The 27,744-nt window shown below is 41.0% G+C and overlaps 1 pseudogene; it reads left to right on the top strand.

The window, feature by feature from the left end:
- On the top strand, positions 1-27,276 carry LOC129070974 (nuclear body protein SP140-like protein; annotated as a pseudogene).
- Positions 27,277-27,744: the final 468 nt, after the last annotated feature.

Genomic DNA, 27,744 nt, shown 5'->3' on the forward strand with positions numbered 1-27,744 from the left:
ATGACGAAACTCAGGAAAGGCACAGGTCTTAATAGTGCAGGTAAAATCCAGGTGCAGCAGGAAAGAATCTTGCAAAGAAGTCCTTTGCAGCTCTAGGGTCAGCTAGAGCAGGCACGATCGTGGCAGCAGCATCTCCTTTCTTATTAGTCTAGGCCACATGGCCTCCTTCCTCACTGTCAACTACATAGCTGCCTGCTTAGTTCTTCCTTCTCACTACAAGCTACATCATGGCTCTCTCCTTCTCAGTACTACTCCCTGCATGGGAAAGCACGTGCATGGGGGAGAGGTAGAGAGAGGGAGCATGCCTCATGGCTACCACATCATCCCTTTCTCATGGCTCTCCTACTCTCTTCCAAACTCCATAGGTAAGCTCTTCTCCTTCCCAAGTCCCATGGCCAAGAGTGAGAATAGCACCTGTGCCTACCTGGCACCTCTTCTGTAACCCCATTTCTGACTCCTACAATCAACTATATCGGCCAGTTTTCCAGAATTTTCTGCCTTTCCCTGACTGCCATTGTTAGTCTGGTCAGGCATGGCCCCATGACAAAGAGCAAACTGCCTTCCTAGTCTCCTCAGGCATAGCAATCAGGGAACCGCCTCCCGGCTATATCACAGGTTAAAGCCATGTCCATCTCCCTATCCCGCGCCCCAACCCCGCAGGCGAGCAAGCTATTAAACATGACTGTAACACTGGTCAGCTGTTATTGATATGCAAAATACCTCTCTGCCAATTTGTCCACTTCCTCATCCCCCAGCCACGGCTGTGGGTGCTTTGGATTTTTTCCCTTTTTTCTATATTCCCGGGGTTGGGAGGGGAGAGCTTCTTCGGTTCAGGGAATCCCTAGCTCAAACACTTCATTCTGAACCTCATTCCACATCCATTACATTTCCATGACTGAGGGAGTGTGACATTAAAATGGCAAATAAAAAAACACCATGAGAGGTTGAGAGAGGTCACAAAAGATGAGAAAAGGCTTTTTTCCTACTCCTGGGGACAAAAAGCCCCACATATTCATTTTGCACTGGGCCCCATGAATTATGTTGCCATCCCTGGTTTCAATTTAGAGGCTGCTTGAGAAGGGAGATTTTTTTTTTTCTGTACTGAAAGCTCAACTGTGAATATCACCAAAGATAAAAAGAGCAGGTACTCCTAACATTGGTTGGTTTTTTTAACGATGTCAAGATGGTTCCAATGTGGACCACCAGTCCCACAGTTGGAATTTCCTGGTTCCAATGCATCTTTTCTGAGCCACACCCTGACTGCTGGGTTAGAGTGCTGACACCAGCATCAGATTCATTTCCAAATAGCCACAATTTATGACCCAAAGGACAGATTTAGACAGAATTAGATGCTCCTAGGGGAATCCATGGGAGGATATGGGGGCTTAATGGAGTTTTTGCCATATGAATAGAAGTACCTGTTTTGGAAGAGTCTCTTGGCGTCTTGTAAGTTCAAGTGAAGGTGAAACCATCTCAAGGAGAATGTGAGACTCTGAAAATTACAACCACAAATGGGGAAGATTTCCTTCTCTGGGGAATTTTAAGAGGAAAAGAGATTCCTGTTCATCTGGACAGGTACAGTTTTAGCCAATGGCCAAGGGTAGGGGTCAGGACACAGAAGGACTCTAGTCAACCCCCAACCTCCTGAGTCTCTGATTTTTATTTTCTTAGACACCAAGGTCATTGCTAGCTGTGAGAAGAGCCAAGTCTAGACCTTGCTTTTAGAAGTTAGTACTGCTACTTGCCTCACACAGGTCCACATTCCCAAAGTGCTTAATTCCCCCTTCCCCACATCTTTTTCCTTCCTGCCGCCTCCAGAACTGCAGATCTCACTGGATTTGGTGACCTGACAACTGCCCTTTACATAGGGATTTGTATCATAAATTGCCACTAAGAGACCTCTGATACACGTCTTCCTCAGAAATTTATGCTGTCGTGGTTTTCAGAGTGAAACTGGCGTGTACACATGTGGCAGGCTTGAGGTTCATGAGACAGGTTCCATAAACTTGGTCGCCAGGTGGTAACCATATTATTTCATGTTTCTCAGTAACTTTTGTGCAACACAATTACCTTTGACAGTTCTTGAGTGGGACAGCAATTTTCAGCAAATGTTTTCAGTAACCAGAGGCCAGAGGAAAGGAAACGTGAGTGTTTCAGTTAAGCTTTGAGTGTGGCTCTGACAGCTCTTCAGCACCTCTGTGGAGTTATAAATAGGAATTCTGTGATAATTCAGGCACATGGAACTTAATGGAAGGGAGCTGGGCAAAGCCAATCATTTCCACTGTATTAAAGAAAGAATTTGCCCTTGCACAGGATAAATTCTCCGTAATAAAATTCTTCCAAACTCCAGAATATAGAGGAATTTTAACAGATTTTCATGCTAGCAATGTTTTGTTCTCCTTCATGCTAATTCCACACTGCAAAGAGTGTGGCATTCATTTCTTGAACTTGTCTGAATTTATAGTGGTTTCAGCATTGCTCAAAGTTATCCAAGAAAGATGTAGAACAATTCAACTTCCACATGTTAGTTTCTAGTTTGAAGAAAAAGATATTACATTATCACAGATAAGATGTTCAAAATCTGACTTTACATAATGAGAATATGAAAGTGAATTGCTTCTCCACAATGCATGCTCCCCCCTCCCCCACATCAGCATCACACACATAAACACACACAGAGGCAACAGCCACTTTCTAAGGAAATGCAAAACAAAATACACAGTTTCTAGTCATACGCCATAGGAAAAGAAAAGAATCATTTGGTCCCCCAAATCATCAAGAATTAGAAGGACTGACACCACCCTGGCCAAGTGGCTCAGCTGGTTGGAGCTTTGTCCTGTACACCAAAAGATTTCAGGTTTAATTCCCGGTCAGGGCACATACCTAGGTTTTTGGGTTCGATCCCAGGTCAGGTTGCATACAGGAGGCAACCAATTGATGTTTTTCTCTCACATCAATGTTTCTCTCTCTCTCTCTCTCTCTCTCTCTCTTTCTCTCTCTCTCTCTTTCTGCCACCTCTCTTTCTCCCTATCCTTCCCTCTCACTAAAATCAATAACATATCCTTTGGTGAGGATTTTTTTAAAAGCTGATACACACAACTGATACACCTTCAGAATTTATGGCTGGTGGGGTTGAACATGAGGTCATGTGCCTATGACCACATCCCAGAGAAGGTACCTATGATTCATATCCCATTGGCCTGGTGAAGACCAAAACTTCCCCTTGACACACCCAGGAGAAGAGCCTGCTCTTTGCTCCAATTTCATTAGCAATGTTTTACAGGCAAGCTTTCTTTTGATCTCCAATGACTAGACACATTATATCATCAGCTCTAAATCAAGCCACATTTTTCCCCTCTGCCTAAAACTGGTGTCATTGATGAGGACAACTCCCACTAATCTGTAACATGTTGCAGACTGCAACATCTCCTGGTGTCATCATTTGTCACCTTCTTTGTTTGCTAACCAGCTACTTTGTCAATAACAGTTGGTGGTTTTTCTCCTAGATTCAAAGAACAGAATTTTGATTATAGACTTTTCCTGTATACCTCATCCCACCAAATTTGATGTTGGTCATGACTACATTTGAACTTGTTTTCATGCATCTCAGAACTTTGTTCCTTCTTTATATGTGATTTTTGGTAGAGAACCATAGTCGAAGTGTAATCTGCAGAGGGTATAATAAAGAATAACTCAATTCAACATGGTTCTTGTTTCCCCAAAGTTACAAGTGGTGATTTGTCAACTTTTTTCAAGTGTTGAACTTTAGTCTTCTGCTTGGTCTGGAAGACAAGAGGAAACACCACCAAGAGGCAACACATGTATAATCAAGCCATTCTGCATTATGTTCAGTATGACAACAGTATGTTAAAGTCTTTATTTGATTATTTTTAAATAATAGAACTTAATCAGGTCCTTTCTTATTATACAAATACACAATATGTCTGTTACCCAAAAAAAAAATGCTAGAAAGTACAAACAAGCAAAAAGTAAAAAGAAATTTAAAAACCTCAAATTTCCCCTGTGGGATCATTGTTGGTTAGTTAGACCAACACATTCACAAGTATTTCCTCACTTGGCTGTCTCTACTACAGAATCTGGAAAAAGTAAATCCTGTCCAGCCTCCCTTGCAGCTTAGGTAGTTATAGGACACATTTCTAGTTAGTGAGACCTAAATAGAAAACACACAAAAAACTCCTACAGGAGTTTCTGGGAAAAATGGATTCTCCTACCTTCCTCCCTTGATCTGGAGCTACAGCAGCTATTTTGGGACCATGAGACAGTAAGCATGAAGATGAAAACCAACATGTTAAGGGTGACAGAGTGGACACCAGGGCATCATTGAGCAACTGAACCAATAGCAGCAGCTTCCCACCTCCAGACTTCTTATCAAGTAAGAAAATAAATGCCTATTTATTTAAGCAACTGGTAGTTTTTCTCTTGTGTGCAGTATTCCTAACTGACTACACCTAGCCACCTAGAAAAAACTAATCATACCAGTGTGCTAAAGTGTTCTAGGTATTTTAACATCTTTTGCTTTTGAAAGAAATGGAATACATGTCTTTTTGTTTAACCCAAAATTTTCGAATCTGCCATTTAAATCAACTTCAGTAATAACTTTACTTTTGTGATAACAACAACAACAACAACAACAGATACTTTATGGTACTTGAGCTTATATTATCTCATTCTCCTGTCTCCATTTTGAAAGTAAGAAAACTGTGACTATTAGACTTATAGATGAAGAGCAGGATGACAGCTGCTGGAGGTGAGGTGGGGGAAGTTGAGGGATAGACGGATTGACCAAAAAGGAAAAAAGACTTGTGGACATGACAAGAGTGTGATGATTGCTAGGGAAAGAGAGTATAGAGATGAAAAAGTAACATTAAAAAAACACAATAAAGATTAAATTTAAAAAATTTGTGTATTTGAACATTGCTAGGAAAAAAAGAAAGTTGCTAGAAAGTAGATTTTAAAAGTCCTCATCATAAGAAAAAAATTGTAACTATGTGAAGAGATGTCAACTACACTTACTGTGGAAGTCATTTTGCAAATACATATGTCAAGTGATTATGTTTTACACCTTAAATTTACACTATGTTATATGCCAATTATATGTCAATAAAACTAGAAAAAAGCAGGAGGAGTGGGGTCAGGGACAAGAAAACTGAAGTGCAGAAAAGATTGAATTTTCCCAGAAAGCGAATGGGACTTAAATTCAAGTATTGTGATCATAAATACTTGCCTCTCTCAGTCATATTGCCTGCTAAGTCTCCTCTGGTGAGTTCTAGCAAATACTCAAACCTACAGCTTAGAGGCTGAGAAAACAGGAACCCTCCCTAAATTAAATTGAAAAACCAGGTGAGATATCAATCACATGCACAGTAACATTCATTTCTTAACAGGTCACCAAAACAGAACGTGGTGGCTCCAGAGCTCATGACCATGATAAAGGCAGTACTTGCTTTTTTTGCAATGGACTGAATGTTTGTACCCCCAACCCTCAATTTGTATGTTGAAACCTTCCAATGTGATGGTATTTTTTTATTGTTACAGTTTTCCCAATTTTCCCCCATTGCTCTCCTGTGCCCTGTCCACCCACCATCTCTTGCTCCCACAGTCAATTCCCACCCTATTGTCTATGTCCATGCATTATTTATACCTGTTCATTGATTAGATCCTTCCCGTTCTTTCCCCCCATATCCCCTTCTGCCCTTCCCTCTGGTCCCTGTCAGTGTTTTTTTGTTGTTGTTGTTGTTGTTTACTTCTATATCTCTGGTTCTATTTTGCTATTTGTGTGTTTTGTTCACTAGGTTCCTCTTATAGATGAGATCATATGGTATTTGTCTTTCACCACCTGGCTTATTTCACTTAGAACAAAATTTTCCAGCTCCATCCATGCTGTCGAGGAGGTAGGAGTCCTTTCTTTCTGCTGCATAGTATTCTATTGTGTAAATGTAGCACAGATTTTTGATCCACTCATTATTGATGGGCACTTAGTTTGTTTCCAGCACTTGGTTATTGTAAATAACACTGTTATGAACATAGGGGTGCATATGTTCTCTTGAATTGGTGTTTTGGGATTCTTAGGGTATAATCCCAGCAGTAGAATCACTCAGTCAAAAAGCAGTTCCATTTTTAGATTTTTGAGGAAATTCCACACTGTTTTCCATGGTAGAGCACCAGCCTGCATTCCTACTAACAGTGCACTAAGGTTCCCTTTTCACTACATCCTTACCAGCACTTGTTGTTTGTTGATCTGTTAATGATGGCCATTCTGATTGGTGTGAGGTGGTATCTCATTGTAGTTTTAATTTGCATCTCTCTGACAGCTAGTGATGTTGAGCATCCTTTCATAGTCCTTTGAGACCTCTGTGTGGCCCCCTTAGAGAAGTGTCTGCTCAGGTCCTTTGCCCATTTTTTAACTGGATTGTTTGTCTTTCTGGTGTTGAGTTGCATGAGTTCTTTATATATTTTGGAGATCATACCCTTGTCATAGTTATCATTGGCAAATATGTTTTCCCATTTCATTGTTTCCTTCTTCATTTTGATAATGTTTTCTTTAGCAAGTCAGAAGCTTTCTAATTTGATGTACTCCCATTTGTGTAGACTTTCCTTTATGTCCCTTGCCCTAGAGGATATATTGATGAAAATATTGCGGGGTGAGATATTTGAAATTTCACTGCCTATGTTTTCCTCTAAGAATTTTATTGTGTCATACCTTATGTTTAAGTCTTTTATCCATTTTAAATTTATTTTGGTGTATGGTGTAAGTTGGTGGTCTAGTTTCACTTTTTTGCATGTACCATTCCAGTTCTCCCAAAAACTTTTGTTGAAGAGGCTATTTTTACTCCATTTTATGCTCATGCTCCCCTCCCCCTGCTTTGTCACATATTAATTGACCATAGAGACATGGGTTTATTTCTGGACTCTCTATTCTGGTCCATTAATCGATCTATATGTCTGTTCTTATGCCAGTACCAGACTGTTTTGATTACAGTGGCCTTGTAATGTAGTTTGATATTAGGTATTGTGATTCCTCCTTCTTTGTTCTTCTTTCTCAAGATTGCTGAGGCTATTTGGGGTTGTTTTGGTTGCTTATAATTTTAAGCTAAGTGAAATAAACCAGTTGATGAAAGACAAATACCATATGATCTCACCTATAAATGGACTCTGTTCAACAAAATAAACTAATGAACAAAATAAACCACAGGCATGGAAACATGGAGCAGACTGAAAGTAACCAGAGGGAATGGGGAAAGAGGACAATGGTGGAAAGAAGGGAAAGGGCCTAGACAAAGAACATGTATGACTGGCCCACGGACATGGACAATAGAATGGGAATTGACTGTGGGAGCAGGTGGTGGGAGTGGGATGGGTGGAGGGGAGTAAAGGGGTAAAAATTGAGACAACTATAACAGAATAAATGATTTATAAATTTAAAAAATAAAAATAAATTTTTGAAATATTTGTTCTAAATCTATGAAATATGTCATTGGTATTTTACTAGGTGTTGCATTGAATCTATAGATTGCTTTGGGTAGTATGGACATTTTAATGATGTTAGTTCTTCCAATCCATGAATGCGATATATGTTGCTATTTATTTGTGTGTTCCTTAATTTCCTTCTTCAGTGTTCTGTAGTTTTCCATGTACAGGTCTTTTATCTTCTTGATTAATTTAATCTTAGGTACTTTATTTTTCTTGTTTTTATAGTAAATGGAATTTTTTTCATTGTTTCTCTTTCTGATATTTCATTGTTGGTGTACAAATATGCCTTCAATTTCTGAACATTAACTTTGCCAAAAGTTAAAAAAAATTTCTGAACATTAACTTTGCCAAAAGTTAAAAAAAAGTTAACTCAGCCTTTTTTTGTCTGTGAAACTCCTTATTTCACCTTTCAATTTAAATGAAAGTCTTACTGGATAGAATAGTCCTGGTTGCAGGTCTTTACTTTTTATTACTTGGAATATTTCTTGCCATTCCCTTCTGTCTTGTGTTTCTGCTGAGAAATCAAATATTGTTATTGAAGCTCCCTTGTATGTTACTAGCTATTTCTCCTTTGCTGTCTTTAAATTTTACCATTTTAATGATGTTGTGTCTTGGAGTGGGCCTCTTTGTGTTCATCTTGATTGGGTCACTCTGTGTTACCTGGACTTGAGTGACTTTTTCTCTCATCAAGTAGCTAATTTTTCTGTCATAACTTTTCAAACAGGTCTTCTACCCCTTGCTCCTCTTCTTCTCCTTATAGTATCCCTATGGTATGAATATTATTACATTTCATGTTGTCCTGCAGCTCCCTTAAACCCTTTTCATTCTTTTTTAGTCTTTTTTTCATTTTGTTTTTCTGTCTGGGAATTTTTTTCTACCTTGTCCTCCAGCTTGCTAATTCGATCCTCCGCTTCATCGGGTTTGCTTTTAATTCTTTCTACTGTGTTCTTCATTTCAGGTATTTGTATTCTTCATTTCCTCCTGGCTCTTATTGATACTTTGTCTTTTTTTAATGCTAGTGTAGTTCTCAGTAAGTTCCCTATAGCTTCCTTGGAGTTCTTTGTAGTTCTCAATGAGCTCATTGAGCATCCTTGTAACCATTGTTTTGAACTCAGTGTTTGATAGTTTGTTTCCCTCAATTACATTTAGTACTCTTTCTGGGGATTCCTTCTTTCCTTTCGATTTGGGGTTGTTACGTTATCTCCCCATTTTAGCTGACTCTTCTTGTTTGTTTCTACATCTTAGATTGATCTGCTTTGACTGTCTTTTTGGTGTGACCGTCTGCCATAGGAGACCTGTGGAATCAGTAGTGAAGTCTCCTTGATCTCCTGAACTTGATGCTCTTGAGATGCCCTTTATGTCATTTATGTGGGTTCTCTGGTTGTAATTGAGCCTGGTTTGTTGTTGGGTCATTCCTTGGTGGGCCCCTCCTTCTGGCTGGCTGACTGAGGGTCACTCCACCCACCACGTCTTGTATGTTGTTGTACAGGTGGAACCAAAACAAAACCAATCAGCCAGGAAACAAACCAACACTTGCAATATTAACCCCCACCCACAATCACACTATCAACAGCAAATGAGCCAGTATTAATAAAAGTGTAAAGAGATTAAGACTATTTTAAGAAAAGAAAAATGAATATGAGATGACTAATGGAAAAAAACTGATTTTGATGGGCATGAGAAAAAGGCTGGCATTGCCATACTTGTATAAGACAAAGTAGATTTCAAAACAAAGGCCATAAAGAGAGACCCAGAGGGGCACTTTATCATACTTAAAGGAAGAATCTATCAAGAAGACATCAACATTGTAAACTTATATGCTCCCAATAGAGGAGCCCCCAAGTTTATAAGGAAATTGTTGTATGACTTCAAAAAAGATATAGACAGCAACACACTGATAGTAGGGGATTTCAACACCCCACTGTCAAAAATGGACAGATCTTCCAAACAAAACATTAATAAACATATCGTGGCGCTGAATGACACACTGAATCAAAGAGACTTAACTGACATATATAGAACCTTACCTCCCAAAGAAGAAAAATACACATTCTTTTCAAATGCTCATGGCAGTTTTTCAAAGATAGACCACATGATAGGACACAAAGCAAGCCTCAGCAAATTCAGGAAAATTGAAATAATACCAAACTTTTTCTCAGACCACAAGGCCTTGAAACTCGAAATCAACCTCAAAGAGAAACTTCAAAAACTTGCAAACTCATGGAGACTGAACAGTACACTATTAAACAATGAATGGGTCAATAATGAGATAAGAGAAGAAACCTAAAAATTCCTGGAAACAAATGAAAATGAACAGACAACTGTCCAAAACCTATGGGACACAGCAAAGGCGGTCCTGAGAGGGAAGTTCATAGCAATACAGGCTTACCTAAAAAAGATAGAAACATTTCAAATAAAAGACCTAACACTACAACTTCAAGAACTGGAGAAACAACAACAAATAAATCCCAGAGCAAGTAGAAGGTAGGAAATAGTCAAGATTAGAGCAGAATTGAATGACATAGAGACAAAAAGAACAATTCAGAGGATCAACCAACCCAGAAGCTGGTTCTTTGAAAAGATAAATAAAATTGGCAAGCCTTTAAGCAGACTCATCAAGAAAAAAAGGGAGAGGACCCAAATTAATAGTATCAGAAATGAAAGAGGAGAAATAACAACTGATACTACAGAAATACAAATGATCATCAGAAACTATTATGAACAATTATATGCCAAGAAATTTGAAAATCTTGATGAAATGGACAAATTTTTAGAAAAGTATAATCTTCCAACACTGAAGGAGGAAGAAACAGAAAGCTTGAACAGACCGATAACAGCTGGGGAAATTGAAGCAGTAATCAAGAAACTCCCGGCACACAAAAGCCCAGGGCCAGACGGTTTCCCAGGAAAATTTTACAAAACATTTAAGGAAGAGCTAAGCCCTGTCCTTCTCAGACTATTCCAAAAAATCCAAGAGCAGGGAAGACTCCCAGACTCTTTCTATGAGGCCAGCATCACCCTGATCCCAGAACCAGATAAAGACCCTACAAAGAAAGAAAACTACAGGCCAATTTCACTGATGAACATAGATGCTAAAATCCTCAACAAAATATTGGCAAACCGCATCCAGCAGTACATTAAAAAGATTATCCAACACGATCAAGTGGGATTCATCCCAGGGATGCAGGGATGGTTCAATATACACAAATCAGTAAACATGATACATCACATAAATAAAAGAAAAGACAAAAACCACATGATCATCTCAATAGATGCAGAAAAAGCATTTGATAAGGTACAGCACCCATTTATGATCAAAACACTCAGCAAAATGGGAATCAATGGGGCATTCCTCAACGTAATAAAGGCCATATATGAAAAACCTACAGCTAATATCATACTCAAAGGGCAAAAACAGAAAGTTTTCCCACTAAGATCGGGAACACGACAAGGATGTCCGCTCTCACCGCTTCTTTTCAACATCGTATTGGAAGTCCTAGCCACAGTGGTCAGACAAGAGAAAGAGATAAAAGGCATCCAAATAGGAAAAGGAGGAAGTAAAACTATCATTGTTTGCAGATGACATGATAGTGTACATAGAGAACCCTGTAGACTCTACCAAAAAACTCCTCAACCTAATAAGTGAATTTGGCAAAACAGCAGGATACAAAGTGAACATTCAGAAATCAAAGGCGTTTTTGTACACCAGCAATGCAATAGAAGAAGAAGAAATCAGAAAAAAGATACCATTCGATATAGCAAGAAAAAAGATAAAGTACCTAGGGATAAATTTAACCAAAGACACAAAAGACCTGTATGCAGAAAACTATACAGCATTGAAAAAAGAAATCGAGGAAGACACAAATAAATGGAAGCATATACCGTGCTCATGGATTGGAAGAATTAATATCATCAAAATGTCCATACTACCCAAAGCAATTTATAGATTCAACGCAATCCCTATTAAGATACCAATGACGTATTTCACAGAAATAGAACAGACATTTCAAAAATTTATATGGAACCATAAACGACCCCGAATAGCCTCAGCAATTTTCAGAAAGAAACACAAAGTAGGAGGGATCACAATACCGGACATCAAACTCTACTACAAAGCCACCATACTCAAAACAATCTGGTACTGGCACAAGAACAGACCCATAGACCAGTGGAACAGAATAGAAAGCCCAGAAATAAGCCCAGGTCTCTATGGACATCTAAATTTTGACAAAGGGGGCAGAAGCATAAAATGGAGCAATAACAGCCTCTTCAACAAATGGTGTTGGGAGAGCTGGATGGCTACATGCAAAATATTGAAATTGGATCATCAGCTGACACCGTACACAAAAATAAACTCAAGATGGATAAAAGACTTAAATATAAGTCGCAACACCATCAAAGTCCTAGAAGAGAACATTGGCAGGAAACGCTCAGATATCCCACGCAGCAATTTTTTCACTGATATGTCTCCTAAAGCAAGGGACATAAAGGAAAGAATAAACAAGTGGGACCTCATCAAAATAAGAAGCTTCTGCATGGCAAAAGAAAACATCAGCAAAATGAAAAGGGAGCCAACCATTTGGGAAAATATATTTGCTAATGATACATCAGATAGAGGTTTGATCTCCAAGATATACAAAGAACTCACTCGACTCCACTCCAAGAAGACAAACGATCCAATCAAAAAATGGGCAAAGGACCTGGGCAGATGCTTTTCTAAGGAGGAGATACAGAGGGCCCAGAGGCATTTGAAAGGATGCTCAGCATCACTAGCCATCAGAGAAATGCAGATCAAAACCACCATGAGGTACCATCTCACACCGGTCAGAATGGCCATCATAAACAGATCCACAAACAGGTGCTGGTGAGGCTGTGGAGAAAAGGGAACCCTAGTCCACTGTTGGTGGGAATGGAGACTGGTACAGCCACTATGGAAAGCAGTGTGGAATTTCCTCAGAAAGCTGAAAATGGAACTGCCTTTTGATCCAGTGATTCCCCTGCTGGGACTATACCCTAAGAACACCAAAAAACGCCAATACAAAAGAACCTATGCACCCCAATGTTCATAGCAGCACAATTTACAATAGCCAAGTGTGGGAAGCAACCTAAATGCCCATCAGTATATGATTGGATCAAAAAATTATGGTACATATACACAATGGAATACTACGCAGCAGAAAGAAAAAAAAGAACTACTAAACTTCGCGACAGCATGGATGGAACTGGAGAGCATCATGCTAAGCGAAATAAGCCAGGGGGCGAAAGACAAATACCATATGATCTCACCTGTAAGCGGAACTTAACCAACAATGCAAAGATGCAAGGAAAATATGACCAGCAACACTGAAAGGAAAAGAAGTCAACAGAGACAAGAGGGAAGGGGGGGCCAGGGAAAGGGAAGGGAAGGGGAAAGTCAAGGAACATATAGCAAGGACTCATGGACAACACCAAAGGGGAAGAGCTGAGGGAGGGAAGGAGGGAGGGGGCAAGGGAAAGAGGTGGGGGGGGAGGCAGAGACAAATATATTTAAAAAGTAAATAAATTTAAAAAAAATAAATAATTGAATTAAAAAAAGAAAAAAACTGATTTTGAGAGGGTAGAGTGAGGAGCAATAATAAGAGTAGGGAATAGGGACAAAGGAAAGAGAGAAAGAAAGAAAAATTTACATCATAAATAAAAAAAGAAGAAGGCAGAGTGAAGTAAGAGAAGGGAAGCATATAGTATTATGTTTAAACAGAAATTTTAAAAAATAAAGAAAAAAGAAGAAAAGTTAGTGAGAAGGAGAAGAAAGAAGTTGGAACCAAATTGGAGGGCAAAAATCCACCACAACACTATCAACAACAATGAGCAAAGATTAATAAGGGTGGAAGGGGAGTAAGCGGGGAAAAAAGAAAGAAAGAAAAGCTTAACAGATGTCTAGAGGAAAGATAACTGATTTTGAGATAATAGAGGTGGAAGGAATACTAAGAGTGAGGAATGGCAACAAGGCTAAAAGAGGGAAAAATTAAAATTTAAAAACAAAAAAAGAAAGTGCAGAATGAAGGCAAAATGGAGTAGGAGGGGAGAAAGGTAAAATTTGAGATTTGAAATACAAAAATAGTGAAGATCTAGAATTAAATGGAGAAATGCAACAACAACTACCATATCTAAACCCAATGAGCAAAGACTGATAAAAGTAGAGTGCAAATAGGGGTATTTTAAGAACAGGAAAAAGAATGAGATGAAATGACAAGAAAAATTGTTTTGAGAGACTGGAGCAGGGGATGGGGAGGAAATAGTAAGAGTGTGGAATGGAAACCAGTTGTAGCAAGAGAGAAAATAAAATTTAAAACAAAAAATAAGAGGTAAGAAGAAGGTAAAATGGAATAAGAGAAGGGAGGAAGAAAATATTAGATTTGAAATAAACTATAACATAAAAACTAGTGATTTAATATGCACAAACTTGAAGGACAAGAAATGCCTGTTAAAAAAAAAGCTATGCAGGAGAGAAAATAATGCAAATCATGAAGAAGACCCCAGTGGAATTCATCTCACTCTCTTTTCATTCTAGATCCACCCCTGGTGATGTCAGATGGTGTTCTAGTCTGGCCCTGAGCAGCCTATTTGAGGCTACCAGCAATCCAGTCTGTAACTGTCTCCTTCTATTGTTTATCTAGTCAATCTATAATCAGCAGTCAGACTTAAGCGCCACAGGGTGGGGCAGAGTAATTCTTGTAGGCAGGGCTATTGCTTCCCCTCAGGCTGATGCCACTTGGAGGGAACTGCTCTGCCTGAGCAAGATGGTTTCTGCAGTATGAGGGATGTCTCAGTACAGGGATCCTGGACTGCTCCTTCAGTTCTCTCCTCAAAGCCACTTCCCCCAGACTCTCCTCCAGCATCTCTAGTCTACTCTACCCTAGCTTTGCTAGAGCCCAGATTAAGTGGCTTCAAGTGAAGTTTTAAGCACTAGCCCTTTAAAAGGCTCTCTGTGACTCCAGTCATCTCTCCCTGGCAGACAGAGACTCTGCCACTTTTCACAGCTGGATTTTATCTGGGTTCCTTTCCAACTTGGTGCTGTGGGGTTTAGACCTTACACTTCTCAAAGGGAAAACCCTGGCTTCTGAAATTTCCTTCAAACACCTCTCTACTTTCCAGCCAGCCTTCTCATGTCTCATCTGCCCTCTGTACCAGTCACGTTGTGGTGAAGCTGTTTCTTCTGTCTGTCCTTGTTTATAAGGCTTCTCTCCAGCTATTATTCCATTGATTATTCCAGATGATTTGTCTACAATTTAGCTGTAATTCCTGATTGGCCACGGAAGGAGGATAGTGTAGCTTCTATTTTCTCCTCCACCATCTTCTGCTCAATGTGATGATATTTGGATGTGTGGCCTCTGGTTGGTAATTAGGTCGTAAGTGGTGCCCTCATGAATGGGTTAGAGCTTTCTTCCACCATGTGAGGATACGATGAGAAGGTAGCCATCTGAAAAGCAGGAAGAGGGTCCTCACCAAGAACTCGATCATATTGGAACCCTGATCTTAGACTTTCATCCTCCAGAACTGTGAGAAATAAATGTTTGTTTTATAAAACTCTGAGTTATGGTATTTTGTTATAGTAGCCCCAAGCTGACTAATACACTTCCAAAAAGGCCATCATGAAATGAGAGGATAAGCATGCTACTTTTTCCAGTCCTCTAAAAACAGAGTACTTTCACCTTTCCTTTTCTAAAAAATTAAGCAACATGACTAACATCATGGCTCTTGGGAAGAGTGGAGCCAGGATTTCAGCCCTGGGTACCTGACTCTAAGACCAAGGGGCTAATTCACTAGGCAATACTGTCCAACTACAGCACCTGTTTTGCATTTTAAAATATTGTAAACACCCATTGTGAATTTTGGAGGTAGGGGAATAGGATCTTACAGAAAACTAGACGGGTCAGGACCTGAGTCTCCAATCTGCCATTTTGCCAATGAAACTGAGCAACTTACTTGTCCTGTGTGAATTTTGCCTGTAAAATTAGGGTTGATGATAAAACAAAAGCGATGATGTATATATGAGGTTGAGCAAACAGCTATGAAAACCTCCTCCTCTGAAATTTCTTTCTCTCACTTCTCCCTTCTCCCCACCCTTTTCCTGATGATGGATTTCTTGGTGTATCAGTTAACTTTTGTATATAACACACCACACAAACTTAGTGACTTAAAATAACCATCATTTATTATTTTTCAAAACTCTATGGATGTGTTGGGTGATTCTTCTCATCTGGGATGGCTTGGTTAGATTCTCTTATGTGTCTGTGATATAATGAGGGGTCAGCTGGTAGCTGGCTGCTCCAGAATGGTGGTTGGGTGGCTTTAGGTGAGACAATAGGTGACTAGCTACATATCTCTCATCTTCCAGCAGGCTGGCTTGGGCCTGTTCATATGGTGGTCACAAGAGAGTGAGAGAAAGTGTGTAATAACCTGTGAGGCCCAAACTCAGAGTTGGTACATGCTCATTTCTGCCACATTCTGTTAGTCAAAACAAGTCACTGGCCAGCCCAGATTCAATGAGTGAGGAAATAGATTCCACCCTTTGATTAGAGGAGCTGCAAAGTTAAGGAGAATTTGTGGCCATTTTAGCAATCAATTACAATACTCAGCCAGTTTTGTGGAGACACACACATGAGCTGGCCTTCCCAAATCTTCTCTGCCCAAAAACCCAGACAGAGTTTGTTTTTCCAGAAGGGCACAGATTGCAGGTCTGGACGGGTTGTTTGTTTCTGTGTTTGTTTTGACTTTTAGCTATTTCCAGGACATTTCTTTCAGAAAAGAGAAAGCTCAGTTCTGTCTGCCATGTGTATTAAGATGAGCTGTGATGAGCATTGCTTTGTGGTCACGGGCCCTGGAACCTGGTGGGAATAGAGTCAGCAGACTGTGACAGGCCCTCAGGGGACTGGAGGCTGCCCTTCCAAAATAAGAAGACAATCTTCCTTCTGAGGTGCTTGGAGTTGCCTGACAGCCAGGGTTGTGCAAGTCAAAAGCATGACCCATGTTACTCAGCTCTGCCAAGGGTGACAGGGGAGTTCACCTCCCTAGCAAATCGAAGACACTCCCAGCCTGATGAATTTGTGGAACTCCCGGCCTCAGATGACAATATCTGGCTCACACTTTCTCCGCTTTCAAGTTTAAAGATTGCACAAGGGACGTGAAAGGTTGCAGAGGGCCTTGGAATGTCCCGTTTGATGAGAGTACACAAAGGGCCCCTTTGGACGGGGACGAGGAGGGTTCACATACTCTTGACAGGGTGCCTCCTGAAGGCATGTGGGTGTTGCGGAGTGGGTGTCTGCCCAGCATGGGTCACTTCTTGCCATCAGGGGCCGGACAAGAAGTTAGAGGACGTGGCTGGCAGAGATGCAGGAAGGAATGTCTCAAAATGAGCAAAAATTGCTCTCATGCACTTTGCTGGCAGAACCTCTGAGAACAGAGACTTCTCCAGAGGAAATATTGCAACACGGCTGAGATGCTGAAGGGTCAGAGAAGGGTCCTGGCCAATGGGGGCAAATGTTCTTGCACTGGCCTCTCTTACCTCAGGCAAAGTCCTGCTCCATGGCATTCTTGTGTGAGTGGGCAAAATGAGAAATTGCACTTCCAAGCCTCTACGCCCACATGTAGGTATTAAATGAGGCCCAGGACTACATGCGGAAGCCAGAGCCTCTGCCAAAATGATTCGTGGCCATGCTCACCCACCAGTCTGCTAGGAGAACAGAGGCTCAGCAGTGCCTGAGGGAGGCAGTTTGGCTTTGGAAAATGGCCCTGTTGGGCTTCATTCCTCAGGTATATTGGCACTACAGACAATGTTAAATTCAGTTCTCACCCATGTGAAAGTTTCCAAATCCAAAAGCCAAGGAGACTCTGCAAACCATACCTGGACCAGGGAAAAAACAAAAGAAACCCGTCTCCTTTCTATGAGTTTCTCCCTGCTGGCCAGGGGCAGTAGACCTGGGCCAAACAACTGTGGTTCATGCCCTCCTTACTAGAAAATTCCTCATCTAAACATGTATTTCCCAATCCTGAGATGAGAGGCTCCCCCAATCAGAGTTTCTTGCTCCCCTCAGGCCTCAGTGAATGGCATTTTCACCTTCTTCCACTTTCCTTTCACATGCGACACCCTGTTTACCAAGCATCTTGTCGAGGTCTCCCAGCAGATGGTGGCAGCCAGCATGCAGGAAGCAAGACATGAGGGACCCTAAAAAATAGAGTCTACTCCTAAGGAACCCAGAACCTGGAAGAATTCCCAAGCCTAACTGTGCAGCCCCGTTTTTGAGAGCAGCCACTAGAGCCAGGCCAGCCTTGCCATCTGTCCTCCTGGACTGCAAGCTTCTGGACATGTCCCACTGAGGAACATTTTCACCCTTAGCTCTTCAGCTTATCCACTTCTTACTCCACCCTTTTCTTATCTGCTTCACCCCAAACTGATCCCACCTTTGTTTTTGAAGGATTCTCTTTTCTGGCATTCAGCAGACATTTGGTTGTGTGACATCAGCTGGAATCTCACTCTGATGGGAGAAGCATGACCTGTGAAGGTCAGGAAGTACCCTTGGTCTTGACACCCAGGCTCTGGGGCATGATATTGTGATTTACAATACTAAATATGTATTGGGCCTTTTTCCCATTTCTGTCACAGAACTTCTAAAACTCTTGGAATTTCCTAAGTTAATGAGGTGAGTTTTGGAAAGCACCTTAGGTTGGGGGACTGGTTGCCAGGAGAACCAACCAGCTAATTTGAGGGTTGGAACTTTCAGCCCTACCTACACCCCACTCCCACCTTGGAGAGGGGAGAGTAACTGGTGGGTGAATCAGTTCCAATGGCCAATGATTTAATCAACTGTGCTTATTTAATAAAGCTTCCAAAAAACCTAAAACGATGGGGGATTGGAAAGTTTCTAACGTGTGGAATCTGATGTTATCTTGGGTGGATAGTGTCAGAATTGAGTTGAATGGCAGGACACCCAGCTTGTGTGGAATAACCCCTCACCATACACACATGTATGTGCATGCACACACACATTGGAATTAGAATCAGGATCCTTAGTGGGGCAGATGTTGGGATGAATTCAGGGTTACAGAGTATATGGAATATTCATACGCGCGCACACACTCACACACATACCCCTGCCTAGACTAGATTTCCGAGCCCAAAGTTTCCTTCAACAAAACACCCCATGATGCTGGTGATTATGCGGATCCTGTGTTCACTCCACTATGGGCTCACTCTGTGGCTGACATGATTAATTAATGGTCCATGACACGCCCAGGAAACAGTCCCAGTGGCCTCCAAGGTTTATTTGGACTGAGGCACAGCAAAGGGCTTCAGTCTTCCAGGATTCTACTGTGCTCCATCTATTCCATGTTTAAAAAAAAAATCACACCTCACTCAGGCAAGCACATCCAGTGCACCACCACCTCCCCAGGTTTATGCATGTTTACACACATCCACTGGGCTGGATGCCTAGAAGCATAAACCTACCCTGTACCTTTGAAAAACTGGTGAAAATTTTAGAGTTCTTTTCTATTTTTTTATTACAAAGAGAATATAACCACAATACAGAAAATAAAGAAACCAGAGATAAAATTTTTATTTTTGTTTAGTCCTTATTTGTATGCATATAGTTATTTTTAAATATAGGGAATTTTGTCGGCTGACTTCTTTTCACTGCAGCTGCACTCTCAGAGCTGCAAGGACTTTGGGCGTTGGAATTCACCAACGGCAGGGTGGCGCCCATAGGGCTGCTCAGGAGGCGGTGTCCAAGGGCTGACACTGCACTCCTCAGTCCTTCCCCAAGTCAGTTTAAGGTGCGCTTGACTTCCACAGGGTGCCAGGAGAAAAATGAGTCACCTCCCTGAGTTTAACACCCCTGCAGATATCCAATATCAGGTCTCTGGCGCTGCTCCCTGGCGGGTCTACCTTTTGCAAGAGGGAGGTCTAGCACGCACCGCTTTCCAGTGGAGTGATGCAAGGCTGGTACCTTGCTGAACAGAGCCATCAGTGTCTCTGGAGGATGGACCTTGGCACTAGATTCAGAGTGGGTGGAACACTGGGGGTTTGTTTGCTGAGCCAACTCCATTGGTTCCTCTGTTTCCCCAAACCCCATGGGTTTATTCAACTTGGAATGAGGTTGAAGGGGGGCAGATGGGGATGTTGAACAAGACCCCAGGGGACTGACCCCCAACCACTGTCATAGCCTCCTCAATACCTAGTCAGTCCCTTCCCATGAAAACACTCAGCTCCCTTCGAAACTGTAAAAAACGAATGAAGAGCAGGACTGTTTGGCCAACACACTGGTTAAGGAAAACCTTGGAGGCAGCTCAAGGGCTACTGCCCATTTGACAGGGTCCATGCTTCCAAACACAAATATTAACCTTGGCAATCTCGCTGTCTCCTGCTCCACAGCTTAGACCGTGCTTTTGGGGTCCTAAATTGGGGAAGAGAGAAATGAAGAAAAAAGATGTAAAGTCTCCTGGAACAAAGTGAGCTTTTGAATTCTGGACAGTATTGAACTTGAACTAGTGTTTAAAATCCACCCCAGCTAAAGGCTATTTTTCTAGGAACTTCTAGAGCCGAAGGGATTCTGTGGGTAAATTCTAGCAGCTCTTTCTTATGGGGTCCTCAGGCTGGAAACAGGAGAATCAAAGTGTCAATGCATACATTCTTGGTAAAGATTGTAAAAGTGCTCAGGTGATTACTAATCACCATACCTAAAGACTGGAAGGCTAGAGAATCAGCTTCATAAAGCCTAAAGATTTGTTTAATATTCTTTTATGAGATGGTCAGCAGGTGTGGCCACAAGAGGAGACAGAAAAGAGGCTCAGAAACAAAGTTTATTATACTCACAGATCTATAGGCAGAAGGCAGGGCCACATGGGAAAGACACCAGAAGAGACAGGAAGCAGAAAACAAAAGTAAGGGGACTGCTTAGGCCAAGGCCTTCACTGGAGTTTTCATAAGAAAGGCAAGGTAGAGCAAGGTAAACAGTTTAGGTGTGCCTTGCTTGAATAATTTTGGTGGGCTTTGAGCTATAGGGTAGTCCCTAGTTACCTAGCGCCCGGCCCTGGTCCTGGGATGATTAAGGCAGAGGAAGATTGCATCCTGGTGTACCAGAGCGAGGAGGTCAGGACCTAGCTTGGTTAGTTTGCATAGTAAAGGTGTGGGCATGTTCCTGGCTGGGTCCTTTGTTATCTCTAAGAGTTGGCTAGCCCAAGGAAGGGCAGTCTCTTCTCCGCCAGAAAGAGTTTTCTAAGTGTCAAAACATCATAATATACAGAAAATTTAAAATATTTTACAGTACACATAGCCATCTCCAGTTGAGTCCACAGCCAATGAAAACGCACTTAAGCAGCTCAGGGATGCCAACTCCAAAAGACAACACTGTTTTTGCCCAGAGCATGGAGCTAACAGCAAGTCACTATGGTGTGCCAATGACCCAGGGATAGGAGAGCAGAGTTTTCTGGGGACCGGGAAGCTGTCAGCTTCCTGAGGGCAGCAAAACCCACATCAGGATTCCAACCTTTGAAACAGGGGGCCCTTGTCTTGTGCAGTCATCTGGACCTCAGAGAAGCCAGAAAAACATGCATTGCATCTGTGAAGTCACCCTTTCTTCATTTAGGTCTTAGTTCTTTTAGCTTCTGAGGCTACATATAATTTGGGGCCTCTTCATAGGAGGGCATTACAATACACAGCATCTGAAGCAATGATTCCAAGCCCTATACTTTGCCCTGAGGCAATAATCAGGGACAAACGTGGTCTTAACCTCTTAGAACTTCAAGTGTGTTTGTAATAGAAGAAATCTGAATAACAGCAAACATAAAAAGTAAAGAAGTGAATTGGCTAAATACATTAGTACAAGCAAGCAATATGCAGCCATTTAAAATTATGTCTTCAGTAATTTAATGTGAGAAGTGTTGATATGGTAAATGAAAAAGGGTTATAAAACAGTTTGTACAGTGTGATAGTAAAAAGACTACAAAACACTGTGTACAGTATGATACTGTTTTTACTTAAAATATATATGTGTATGTATATAGTCACAGAAAATAATCTCCATGTGGGGGAGTCCTTCGCCTGCTCCCCACATTTCTGCCTTAACTCATAGAACAGGAGTTCCCTCCAACTCTGTGGCTTTCTTGAAGTGCTGAAGAGAAAGTACCCATCCACAAAGCTGACCTTCCAACCTAGAGAGAGTGGCGTGTCTTTGTTGGCATATTGACACACAAGTAGATAGTGGTACAGAAACCTTAAAACCCTAAAACAGAACCTCCCCCCTTCCTGGCTTCTCAACCACAGGCTCATTTCCTGCCTCAGGCAAGCCCAACCAGGCCTCTTGCTTTCTGTTTCCAGCTTTTAGATTGCTTTGGATGAGTAAAAACCAGCCAGACTCATCTGAGGCCCAGTTGCTTCAACTTGAGCAATTACTAAAGCTGATAACTTTTATTCCATTTGGCTCAATTCCCTGTATTTACAAGTGTCATCTAGACTCTTAGAGGGGAAAATGGGTGCATGATGGAATTTAGTCAACAAACCCCACACTGCAACCTGGAATGACCTAAGGCAGGCAAGGTCTTGGAGACATTTGGCAATGTCTAGAATCATTTCTGGTTGTTTCAACAGAAGTGGGGGTAGGAATACAGTTGCTATTGGCATCTAGTGAGTAGCAGGTAAGGGCCAGAGATACTGCTAAATACCCTACAATGCATGAGACAGGCCTCCACAACAAAAGTTCATCCGGCTGAAAATGTCAATAGTGCCAATGTTTAAAAACCCTGATCTTAAGAATATATGTAGAATTGGTAACAATTCATCTTCTATTTTCTATATATTCTTGTTTTTGTACTGTATGTGTATGTTGCTTTAGTTGTAAGGAAAAATTGTATTAAAAAAATTTTAATCCTCACCTGAGGACATGCTTATTGATTTTAGAGAGAGAAATATAGATGTGAGAAACATTGGTCAGTTTTCTCCCATATGTACCTTGACTGGGGTTCAAACTCTCAACCTATGTATGTGTTCTGACTGGGAATCAAACTTTCAGCCTTTTTGGTGTACAGGACAATGCTCCAACCAACTAAACCACTTGCCCAGGGCAGAGTTACTTTACATTTTAATATAAAGTGGCTGTACTAAAATTAAAATAGGAGATAACATGGTTTCTGAAAAGGGATAGCTAAGACTATAATCTTCTTGGGGCAGAGATGTCTAAATTTTTTATAACTTTGTATTCTGAGTACTTATATTAGTAGCGGGCACATGGTAGGTGCTGGATAATTGATGGTGGATGGATCGATGGGTGGATGGATGAGACCTACCTCAACATCATCAAGAACATTAAATGTGTTATGGTAATCATTTTATAATATACATATGTGCCAAATCATCTTGTTGTATACCTTAAACTTACACAATATTATATGTCAATTATATCTCAATAATGCTGAAAAATAGTAACTGTAGCATGTAAAAAGTTTAGGTGTAGCCACATGTTGTTATTTATTGAAAAAAATTAAAATGTGATTCCAACCAACAGTTCCAGGCATTGTTTGGAAGTCCCCCACCCCCCACCAATGGAAATAGTGCCTGAGAGGCAGAGAGATTGTATTTGATAGAGTCTACTCATAGCTGTGCATTACTATTGACAAAACTTGGCAAGTCAACCCATCTCCAGGGACCTAATGGATTCAATGTCAGCTTTTCTTTTTCTTTTGACTCAAATGATGTGAATTTTTAGCTACTGACACCGTTGTATGGGTGGTGCAGTGCATGCCAGGGAGCATGGCAATAAACCATAGGTTTATTATGACTGGTCAGTCCTAATTAAAAGACTCCCTCATTTTGTCTTTAGAACTTCCAGACATGGCGCCTGGGTTTTATTTTTGGCTCTGAGCATTTATGTTGCTTCCTGTTTTGTTGCCAGATTAATGATACACAGCATGTGAGCTAAGACAGCCCAAGAGAAATATTTCTCTCACCTTCCTTCTTATTTCCTATAATAATTCTGGACCCACAGCAGATCCAATGCATCATACAGGAGCCAGAAGCTCTGACGTGCAAAACACCCATGTCCTGCCACCTCCTGCGTGTTGGTATTTTTGACAGTCCTCAATTAAAGCAATACAGTTAACTTCAGCCTGTCATTTGTGTGGGCTAAGTTGTTTGAAAAATCCTTGAGGGGTCAGCCTGTGGTGGGAGGACCATTTTTCTATAAACAAATGATGGAACCTCAATGTCTGGAAGCCACCAGCCATGCTCTGGTTCTGGGGACCTTTTGAGGGGGCATAAATGACAGTCCCCTTCCTCTTGTCTTCACAGGCTGTCTTATTATGGGGACTGATACTTTTCCATTCCATTATTAGAAGACCCTAACGAGACCTCTGGACCACAAGGATGTCTGGTTCCAGTTTCATTTTATCATTACTAGTACTTAAGAGTCAACATTTACCTCCAAGTAACTCTGTGGAATAACTCATTCAAGAGTGTTGCTGGGTATAAGGTTATAAATCCTTAAGAACATCTAAGAAAGTTGATTTCAGTTTTAGAATAGTTAATATGCAGAAAGACCATGTTGTCAAAACCACTCTTGCCATAAAACCATTTCATTGGGAGAACATACAAAAGTCCTTGTTATTAGGGGCATTAGAGGGAATGCATGCAAGTAATATAAAAGGAGTTTAAATAAGAAAGATAGAAATTAAAAAAATGTATATCCAACTTTATTTTACATAACTTACAGCTTGAAATTTTTTACCTGATTTTTAGGAGACTGTTAACAAAGCCCTAATGTTAGAAAAAAGTTGCTACCCATTCACATATACGTAATGAATATGTTATCAAATAGAAAGTGAGGTTCAGCTGCCCCCTGCCACCCAAAGGCAAATTCCAGAGGCAGAGGTTTGGTGAAAAAGGAAATAGGTATTTTATTCAAAAACTGCACAACTTGGAAGAATGGCAGGGCTTCTGCCTCAGGGCCCATCTGCTCCAGAAAACCTGGAGAAAAACTCAGCCACCACCTTCAGAGGGAGGTTCTCTCATTGAAAAAGATGGTCCTTTGGGAATCGCAGGAGGCCGCAGCGCAACTCTTCAAGCAGCATAGCTTGTTCCCGGTTGCAGTTTGCCTTCAGGTTTCTTCCTGAAGTCTGCCACGTGGGGCCTCTGCTGCCACAAAGCTTCTAAGACCAGGAAGGTCCTTCGGTCTCTGGCCCCTATGTCGAAGCCAACAGATCCCAGGTGAAGAATCTCTAGTTTTTCCCTTCCTTCTGTTTAAATCTCCGGCCTAAACTTCCATGTGCTAGGGGAGGGTCTAGCCACTCTAGCCAATCCCGTCCTTTTCCCAGGCTAGACTGACAGGAAAGTACCCCTCCCCCTTCTGCCGTGTTGGCCTTCAAGGTATACCTGCCAGCTGTGTCCCTTTATCCCACCTACACCCAGGGATCAGAACTGGGGTAAGAGGGTTTTTCCCTTATCCAAACCTTAGCCTTCGCTTCGCCCGAGCCTTCCTCCTGCCAAGTTTCTACCTGGGGGTGGGGAATCTGTCGTCTGCCCACTGCATTAGCTTGGTTACCCAAGCCATGTGACGACGCCCCTGCCTCAGGGCAGTTTCCTCCCGCAGCCCCTCCTCTGCCCCGTTCTGGCCAAGACTGGCCCGCTATACCTGTATCAATTACTCTATGTAGACATTTGCAAGAAATCTACTAAAAATCTCCTAGAGCTAAAAAATGAATTTATCAAGGTCAATATTTTTATACAAGGTCAATGTTTTTAAAACTCGGTCATATTTCTATATATAAATCAATTAGAAATCAAAAAAATTTAATGCAATTTAAAATATCTCAAAAAATGACAAAAAGTATGTATAAATCTACAAAATGTGCAGAATGTGTAATAAAACATAAAACATTAATAAAATAAATCAAGGAAGATCTAAGTAAATGGAGAGACATATACCACGTTCATGAACCAGAGACTCAACATAGTTGTTAATTTTCCCCTAAAATGATCTAAAGCTTTAACTAAATTTCAATCTCAATCCCAGGAGGATTTTCTTTGGTAGATACAGTAATACTGGCTCTAAAATTTATATGGAAAAGCAACTGGAACAGCCAAAACAATTTTGAAAAAGAGTAATAAAATTGGATAAACCACACTAAGATTTATTATAAAGGAACAGTAATCAGAACCATCAAAATTTAAAACTTTTGCTCTGTGAAAGATACTGTTAAGAGAATGAAATGCAAGCTACAGACTGAGAGAAATATTTCCATATTACATATCTAGCAAAGAACTTATAACAAAGATATATAAACAGCTTTCAAAACTCAACAGTCAGAAAACAATATAATTTTATAATGGGCAAAAGATTTGGAAAAGCACTTCTCAAAGGAGATATAAAGATAGTAAATAAACATATGAAAAGAAGCAAAACAATTAGGTATTGATTGAGAATTGCAAATTGAAGCCACAATAAGATACTGCATATATATATGTATTAGAATGACCAAAAAAAGTGACAATTCCCAGTGTTGACAAAGATGCGGAGCTACCAGAACACTCATATATTGCTGTTGGGAATGAAAAATAATATAGCCATTCTGGGACACTGGTAGGCAGTTTCTTATAAAATTAAATATATATTTGCCATAATGACCCAGTAACCCTGGATATTTACCTTAGAGAAATGAAAACCTATATTCACACAAAAATCTGATCACAGAATGCAGTGATGGAGACAGGCATCCCAAAACTTCCACCTCAGCACTGACAAGGGACCCTGAGTCTATAGACTTAAGAAAGTCACCTACATCTGGAAACAGACTTTGCAAACAAGTGAGAAGTCCTGAAGAGCCTTCGGGGTTCAGTGCAGAGGAGAAGCATTCGGGAGCTAGGAGCTCTGCAGTGAGGAGTGGTGCTGATGTGAAGGTCCTGTGGATCTTGGAAAAGCCCCTACCATACAAAAATCCAAGAGAAGAAGAAGGGCAAGACAGCACCCATGTGTGCCTGTGAATTTTCACACTGAAATACTTTCTGTGACCTGTGGAGAGTTAAGGGGGAACTTAATTAAGAGAAAATTGGAACAAGAAGTCACAAGGAAGTGCGTAAGAAGTGAAGATGGAAATTGGTTCATCCCCAGGGAATTTGAAGTCAGAGGAGGCCATGAAAAATCAAATAACTGGAAGACTAACCTGACCTGCCATGGAAAAACCCTAAAAGAGCCGATGGAACCTGGAAAGCTATATACACCTCCAAAAACAATTGACAGGAAAAAAAAAAAAAAAGGTGGGAAACTCAGACAAATGTGAGATCTGCCGGGTTGGAGGAAAGCTCTTTGGCTGTGGTACTTGTTACAGATTCTTTCATGGGTACTGTCACCTCCTACCTGTGGACATTAGGAGGACTGGTTGGATACGTACCTCCTGCACAATTCAGAATTCTTCAAGAAGTCAGCAATGTTACAAGAAATGTGAGGTCCTGATAAAGCTGATGGGGCCTGAGGAGAAGCTGAAATGTGAGTTCCTTCTCTTAAAGGTCTATTGCCATTTAGAGAGCGATGCTTTTCCAAATATTCCACATGAAAATTATGTAAGAAAGGCTTCTCAATACCTAAGGAAACTTAGAATGTTGTACAAAATTGAAGAAACTAATTAAGGGATATTACCCCTAAGTCGAAGATTTGGGCCATGGACAATTTCTTTTGGGACCCAGGGTGCAAATATTTATACTTAATAAAGGAGGAATTTAAGAGTGATTTTGAAGAAGTCTTTGCTATTCAGGAGACAAGTTAGAACAGCTCTCTGGTGTAGTGGGTGATGTTGGTACCCTGAAATATCCCACTTCAGGCAGATTTCTCCTGCTGCTATGAGAGTTATCTGTCAATACCACCTCTCCCAAATCTATTGCTTTGGGCCGGATGGAGCCAGATGCACCTGAACTTGACACTTCTTTAGCCTGTGGGTTTGTTCCCAGCCCCAAGTTTGAACAAACCATTTGCAGATTCATATTCCCATGCTCCCAAGGGAATCAGGCTGGAGCAATTATCCAGCTGTGAGCACATCCTTGCTTAGCTTTCCTCTCCATGGTATCCTGCTTCCTTTGCCCCCATCTTTCTGAGAGAATTTTCACAATAAATCACTTACTTAAAAAAACATCTGATCACAAGTGTTTTAGAAGCGGTAGTCATAAACATCAGAAACTGGAAACGACCGAGATTTCCTTCAATGGGTAAATGGGGAAACAAGCAGAGGGACAAGCAC

The sequence above is a fragment of the Pteronotus mesoamericanus genome, unplaced genomic scaffold, assembly GCF_021234165.1.
Source record: "Pteronotus mesoamericanus isolate MK-2021 breed Mesoamerican mustached bat unplaced genomic scaffold, CSHL_Meso_final contig_25, whole genome shotgun sequence".
Taxonomy (NCBI): domain Eukaryota; kingdom Metazoa; phylum Chordata; class Mammalia; order Chiroptera; family Mormoopidae; genus Pteronotus; species Pteronotus mesoamericanus.